The following is a 7827-nucleotide window of genomic DNA, read 5'->3' as shown; positions in this document are numbered from 1 at the left end:
TCCTGCAGACTAATTGTACTCATTTGTGGTAGTCTGGGACACGTTCACTGACGAACTGTGGGAGGGCTGAGACTGGCAGGCGTTTCTCAAGGATAACCAAAATACCAGGAAAGGATTTTGTTGTCAGCTACAAGGGGCAACATTGTTGTGTGGAGTATAGTCAATGCTTTTTGTAGGCCTATGTGATAAGGAAGGAACACTGATGAGACTTCAGTTCAGTGATTTTTGGTCGGACATACCTGTCAGAAATTTGTTGCCATGGCAACGGCAAAAACGATAAACCTAATTTCTTGGTAGCCAACCAAATTTAAGGAAAAGTCACTAAGTTTCGTAGTCTCGTTAAGGAATTATATAACATCAAATTTGGTGCGGGCACTTTTAACCGCCCCCCCCCAGTCTGGATAGGGTTAACTCACATTTACAATACATGAACACAATTACGAGTGTCAATGCAAATGGAAGGGATAGTTCATCATACTGGCAGGTGCCACATTAGTCCAGAGAGTGTATCCACTAGAGCAGGGATGTTCAACTCGGGCTCGGGGGCCATATCTGGCACAGGTGACCGCGATTTCCTCGGGTTACTGTTGTTCCTGGAACGATATCGCAAAGTTGGCCCTAGATCATCATCTGGTTTGAGTGGTTATCTATGTCAGATTTCGCGCCAGTAACGTCTTCTGCAGTATGGGTTAAGATCAAATACATGCAGAAGTGGCATGCTATTACAAAATACATTATTCACTGACAGGTTAAGTTTAGGAATATGTTTTGGTAAAGGCATAGTTTGGCATGTTGTTACGTTGGTGTACACACATTTTCACTGACAGGTTAAGTTTAGGAATTAGTTTTGGTTAAGGCACAGTTCCACATCGTTGTAGCCACAAAACCAGAGCCGTATAGCCTACCATAACCACCGTGACGGCACTTGGCATGCCCGTTAATTTTTGAAATCAGACAGAATAGGCCTACGTACATACGTAAGATAAACCAGATGTTGCCAACTTTGCGATGTCATTCCAGGAACAACAGTAACCCGAGGAAATCACGGTCACCATCTGCCACACCACGGCCTTTCACAATCTGCCCATTGCACCAATAATATAGCCCTACACTGTAGGCCTATAACAAGCCGCACATGACGTAGAAGTTGAGTAAACTGGAAGTCTTTTTAAAGCAGTTTGCTTAACGTTTTTTTATGTTGGCTCAACCATTTCCATTACAATGTATACAGTGTACATTATATTTGTTATCACTGGTTGTGTCAGGCGGCGTGAAATTGCTTCCGTTCAAGTGCATCTCCACAATGCAGGGGTGCATTTCTCAAAAGAGAAGTTGTTAGCCTGTTAGCAACTTCGGTAGTTGCCAATGGGAAAATGCATGGAAAACAACAGAGTAGCTAATGTAGTAAGCAACTTTGGTTTCGAGAAATCCACCCCAGTATTGAACACATCGGACATGGGACGCATGTGGTGTCCTGTTTTGAGAATGCAACAGGGGAGGGGGGTTGAAGGTTTGAAGATGGAAAGGACAGGCTAGTAACTCACATGTCTCCTTAATGCATGTGTTTTGGCCCCCTGGTCTCCACCCTCTCTAGCTGCAGCTCTCTCCCTAACATTCCTGCTCTGCTCCTGGTGCTGGTGGCGATCAGTCCAGTCAGTCCCCACTGCAGGAGATAAAAGAACCTTTCATTTGCTCTCTCTCTCTCTCTCTCTCTCTCTCTCTCTCTCTCTCTCTCTCTCTCTTCCTCCATGACCCAGTGCTCCATCACACTGTGCTCTCTCTCTCTCTCTCTCTCTCTCTCTCTCTCTCTCTCTCTCTCTCTCTCTCTCTCTCTCTCTCTCTCTCTCTCTCTCCCCCCCCATGACCAGGGCTCCGTCACACTGTGCTCTCTCTCTCTCTCTCTCTCTCTCTCTCCCCTCTCTCTCTCTCTCTCTCTCTCTCTCTCTCTCTCTCTCTCTCTCTCTCTCTCTCTCTCTCTCTTCCTCCATGGCCAGAGCTCCATCACACTGCTCGTGTTGGTGATTTGTTTGTCCAAACCAGAACACTGTGTCTTAGTTCTTCCCAAAAGGGCTGGGGCTCGACTTGCTAATCACATTTTAAATATGAAAATGGTACTGTGTCAGTCTGGCTTTGGATGAGGGGTGTGTGAGCTGGGCTGAAATGGCCATCTAGCATAGCGGGCATTTTCCAGTGCCCGGTGGGCTCTGCACCCTCGTGGGCCCCTATTTTCAGAAATGTTAAAAAATATATTTTTTTTTTGCATTTCTGAAAATAAGGGCCCATAAGGGTGCGGGGCCCACCGTTGAGTGAGTTCTGTGCCACTAATTATGGGGGCCCCTTTGAAGCCAAAAGTGCCCGGGCCCCTATTTCTCCCCCAGCCCAGCCCTAGGGGCAAGGGGACGAGGGGGTGTAGTAGTGTGTAAGCAGGAGGACCAGGAGGCCAGTGTCACGACTTGAGTCGGTTGCTCTACAGTCTACACTACAGGTTGACTTTGGCACCAGTAGCTAAGAAGAAGGAAATAAATATGGGGGTGAAGCAGGTTGACAGAATGGAAACAGATTATATGAGAGAGAGAGAGAGAGAGAGAGAGAGAGAGAGAGAGAGAGAGAGAGAGAGAGAGAGAGAGAGAGAGAGAATGTGTGCGTGCGTGCGTGTGTGCATGCGTGCGTGCGTGCGTGCGTGCGTGCGTGTGTGCGTGCGTGCGTGCGTGCGTGTGTGCGTGCGTGCGCGTGTGTCTAGGGGACCGGTGGAAGAGTCTGTATTTGGGCAAGTCCGCGTCATACCTTAGCTCACAAGGTGTGTTGTACTTCTGAAATTGTCTGGCTGCAGCAGTGACAGCCAATTAACTGCCTGAGGATGACAGCAGTTTGTGCGCACCAAATATTCAGGACATCCTGCGAATGTCCTGGGAACCATCAGTGGAGGACGTTCCCTTTACAGTGCGTCTTTTATGTATCGCTCCCAGAACGCTTTGTGACATAATAGGAGTCTTTTAGAAACCAGCCCCCACAATGTTGTTTCAACTAAAGGTCCTTTTTCGGTCCCAGCAGCAGTTGTTCTGTGCCAAACGTTCCACTCGAAGCAAAACAGGAGGTGGTCTGACACTTGAAGAGAGGTGCTGCTGTGTCAAAATTGTACAAAATTGTATTGGCCTGGCTGCCTTTTCTTATTTACCGGTACGTATGTTGAATACTTTGACCTGCAGCTGCCACAGGCTTTGCAATTCACCTACCGTATGTTGTTCACCACTGACCTTAATTCTTCCACATGCACTGTTGACCCACAGGGACGCACTATGACTCCATGGCCCCCTGGGCCTGACAGTAAGAGAAGCCCCCCCCTACCCCACCCCTACCTGTGGAATCACTAGATTTCAAAAGTTTTGGGTATTTAGTGAAGCTGGTAGGCAGCCTCTGCTGTTGGGGTCTAAGGGGTTTCTCCCCGGAGAAAAATGGAAAATACGGTAGTTAAAAGTGCAATTGTAACACAATATCAGGACATAAATAGACTGTAAACCAGACGTTTTCAACCTTTTTTTGAACAAACGCCCTCTGGACCTAATCCTAAACCTCCCAACGCCCCCTTGACCTCATCATAAGCATGCCAATGAATGTCCCCTAAGTATTAAAAAAAGCCCAAATAGACTCATGCTCCCAATGACAACTATGTCCCACTCCCCCTAAACTGTATCCTTATCAAAGCCCCCTTAGAGCTCCTCAACGCCCAATTGGGCGCTGTAGCGCCCTCATTGAGAAACACTAGACCAATAGTGAAGTGTTTCTTTGTAGCGTGGGGGCTTCAGGGCTTCAGGGCCCCCTTGGCTCTTGGGCCCCAGGCCAGGGCCCTTCTACAATGTAATCCTAAAACATGCAGTTGGTCAAGCAGTAAACCGCCATGCCTGCCAAAATAGTAGGCCTATCTTCTGCAATTTTCCACTCTCTTTTTCCCCTCCAGCTCAGGAATGTCTTTCTCTTTGCCATGGTTAACTGGAGCCATTTAAAGCTCCTCCACACGGTTGTCAACCTAATTAGGTGGCTTTCCTCTACACCTATTATGGCTCACTGGGACAATGCCAGTGGCCCTCCAATCCAACTGTGAAACTTGATTTCACATTCAGAGAAAAATGTTTTTGAAACATTTGTTTTGAATATTTTGAAAGCCCTAAGTGCATGGACATTGAAGTTTTGTATTGCACATATGTGCTTTTGTACAAATTACATATCGCAAAACACTGATTTCAAATATGTGTTTCAGAAACATGCATTGGAAACAGCCATGACCAGGTGGTAGTGCACTACTAAAGGCCCTGTGTGTGGTGTGTCATAGCAGTGTAGTACTATACTTACGCTTGTTAACTTTCCAATGACTATTACAGCGTTCCACTGGTGGAATGACATGCATTATGGGGCAACAGATTTGGTCAATATCTGAATATCGCATGAGAGCAATGCCAATCTCTTCACATGTCAGATACAGCCATTTTGTAAAACAAACGTATGACCAACTGTCTGCGAACTAAATCATCTTCAAAGTAAATCACCTGAAATGCAGGCCTGTTACACTATATGTAGCCTACTGCCAGAAATAATTCATAGCAGAGTTTTGCCATCCTGCCTCCAGAATGATGCTTCTTTCTCCTAATCTTGAGGTCTTGACTTTGACGTATATCCATGCAAGATATTACTGACAAAATGGCGGCGCCCTGTGAGGCTGCGGCCACTCTTCGCTTCCGATAGCAATGTGCATGTCTTACTGCACACTGTGTGTGTGTGTGTGTGTGTCTTTGTGTGTGCGTGTGTGTGCGTGCGTGTGCGTGTGCGTGTGTGTGTGTGTGTGTGTGTGTGTGTGTGTGTGTGTGTGTGTGTGTGTCTTTGTGTGTGCGTGTGTGCGTGCGTGCGTGCGTGCGTGTGTGCGTGCGTGCGTGGGTGCATGCATGTGACTATTGTCAATGTCTATGTCTATGTTAGTCTAACTGCACATTGGAGACTGGATCAAACGCAGTTTCAATCTTCTCTGTTAACCCTGTTACATAGATTTTTGACCATAAATTCCACTTTGACTTTGACTAATGACTTTGATAAATACTCGGAGCCCAGTTATGGACCAAAGTCACCCACTCCATCAGCTGCCTTTTCCTCCTGCTGACAAAAGAGGCTTCCTCCGTCCTTCCTCCTCCGCATCGCATTGGCTTGGCCAGTCTGATGGATGATGAGAGTGTTACACTAAACAGGTATTTAACCTTTGCGCCCTTGAGCTCTGTAATCTCCTTCCTACGTGTGGCTGACCCAGAAGTCCTCCCAAGAAACAGATGTCGCTCTCACCTGACACGCTAATCCCTTTTTTCTCAACTTAGCTGAACTTTCCCTTTCATTGCATTTCATACAAACTTCGCCGAGTCCCGTGGCCCCCAGTCCTCCATGTAACATAAAAAAACCGAGAGCCTTTAATGACAAAGTGGAAAAGTGAATAACAGTATGCACTTCCCTTCCTCATTTCTTTTCTTTCTTTTTTTTTTTTACTGTTCAGGCGTTCAGAGTGAGTCATATCGAGCTCGAGGTAATGGCACGTCAGTCTCTCTCTGGCTGTGTGTGAGGTCTCCCCACTAAGGCCTTTGAAAACAGCCCAGTTTGCCATTTGACACCCATAGTGCTGACAAGGAAAACACCAGATGATTAGATGGCGCATGGATATCCTTGGTGCCGTGCTTTTCCAGCACCGTGCGGTCCAGCTTCTCCTCATATAGTTGGCAAACGCGGTCCGCAGAAATGTCCCCGCCGAGACCCAACTCCACAGATGAACTCTTGTCACTTACATAGACTCCATCCATCCATCCGTCCATGGCTTATAGCTTACTGGCCCACACTCATACATTAAATCATATATATATACACTCATATCTTGTATTAAAACATAAAAGCGCTGTCTTGTAGATCCAAAAGGGTGTCCATGTTTTCTTCCATATTTTCATTTCACCTGAAATATGACCCAATTGTGTTTTTGAGTAAAATTCCACTTGATTGCTCTCATAGCATCCATTTTTGTGTGTATTTTCTTCATTTTGTTTTTCGTTCAGTGTTTTTATGCTTTGTTTAGGTGCCTCAACAGAAGCAAGTATGACTGACTTACAGGTACTGTACAGTTGGCAGAGCTTCAAGTGACTAGCAGTAAAAATGCTCCTCAGCCAGCCGGGCTTCCTCCACATGTATGAATCTGCCTCGGCCGCATAGCTGGAGTTGGAGAGCGCAGAGGAGTGGAGTGGAGTGGAGTGGAGTGGAGTGGAGGAAGGGTTTACGAGTGAGAGAGGCGTGCATGTGGAGACACGAGGGTCAGGGGTTCACGTGCGTGTTCTGCCACTCAAAGCTAGAGGTTGAGGTTTTGCAGGATGGAAGTCAGTAAGTAAGTAAGAGGGGAAGATGTGGGGGGAGGAGTAGCGCTGCGTAGCGTGTTAGCGGAGAGCCTCCGAGGCTCGGAGCGGTAGATTAGGTCAAGCTGTTGTGGCAGCCCAGCCCAGCCCACCACATCCGGAGCGCGGGGGCTGGAGGGGAAAAGGTTTGGTCCACGGTGTCTGTGGTTGCTGTCCCCCGAAAACAAGGTGCGCACTGTGAGGTGTGAGCTGGCTGGGCTGGATGGCTGGCTGGCTGGCTCTCAGCTTACTCCAACCCCAACTGGGGCAGCATTCACACAGAGGCTCAGTCAGGCAACTTGGGGACGGGGGAAGGGGGTGTCAAGGGCTGGGCTGGGATGGGATGGGGGCTATGCTGTGCTGGGCTGGGCTGTGCTGGGATGGGGGCGATGCTGGGCTGTGCTGGGTTGGGTTGGGGTAGCAAGCAGTGATGGAGTGGGAGTCAATATGAGGTTGGCAGTGATGGGCTGGGGGGCTCTGCTGGGCAGTGTTGCCAGATGTGTCTGACCAAATCCCTCCCAAAATGCTCTCATAAATCGCCAAAATGCGCTAAAATCCCCCCAAATTCAACAAATTACATTGGCTTCTGTGGGCCCAAAACGGGTTAAAAAAAACACCAAATGGCCCATTTTCCCCGTTTTTACCCGCAGACCAGACGCTTGTCCCAAGTAGCCCAATTGGGCGGGCACCCGCCCAATCTGGCAACACTGGCTGGGCAGCAAGTGGGGCTGGACAGGGACTGCAAGATGGCCTGGGCATCTTTGACATACTAGACCAGCCTCCCACTTCTCTACAAAATCATGATTAGCTCAGTACGCTGTCAACCAATGGGCCACCCCATCTAAATTGAGGGTTGGTCTCTCAGACAAAAAGAAACAATAAACAACAGCATCGGCCGGGGACCGGGGACTGTCGGCCCACTGGGAAAATGCCCTGTATGCCAGATTACCAGCCCAGCCCCCAGTCCAGGTTGGGCTGTGCTGTGCAGTGATGTGCTGGGATGGAGTAGCAAGCAGTGCTGCCGAGCTGTGCAGCTGGGCTGGGGTAGCAAACAGTGATGAGGTATGTGTGTGTGCGTGCGTGCGTGCGTGCATGCGTGCGTGTGTGTTTGGTGGGGGGAGGATTGCTGGATCGACTTGTTGAACTTCATATAATGTACACAACTAACCAAGAATACTGTATTTGGGGCTAAGTCCAAAAACAAGATGAACTCAAAAGGATGGACAGCACTCCTAGTCACTTTTCAGTATTACAGTAAATATCCGTAAGTGTGGTCCTTCCTTATGAAGTTTGAAAATATTTATTTAACAAAGGGACAGCATATATTACTAGCCTTTAACCATTTATAGTGTAAGGTTAATGTAAAGTGTTACCATCTCATTCATGCTTGAACTGAACTGGCAATGAACACATGAGCACACGC

This window comes from Engraulis encrasicolus, chromosome 24, assembly GCF_034702125.1.
Source record: "Engraulis encrasicolus isolate BLACKSEA-1 chromosome 24, IST_EnEncr_1.0, whole genome shotgun sequence".
Lineage (NCBI taxonomy): Eukaryota > Metazoa > Chordata > Actinopteri > Clupeiformes > Engraulidae > Engraulis > Engraulis encrasicolus.
This window is presented reverse-complemented; position numbering follows the sequence as displayed.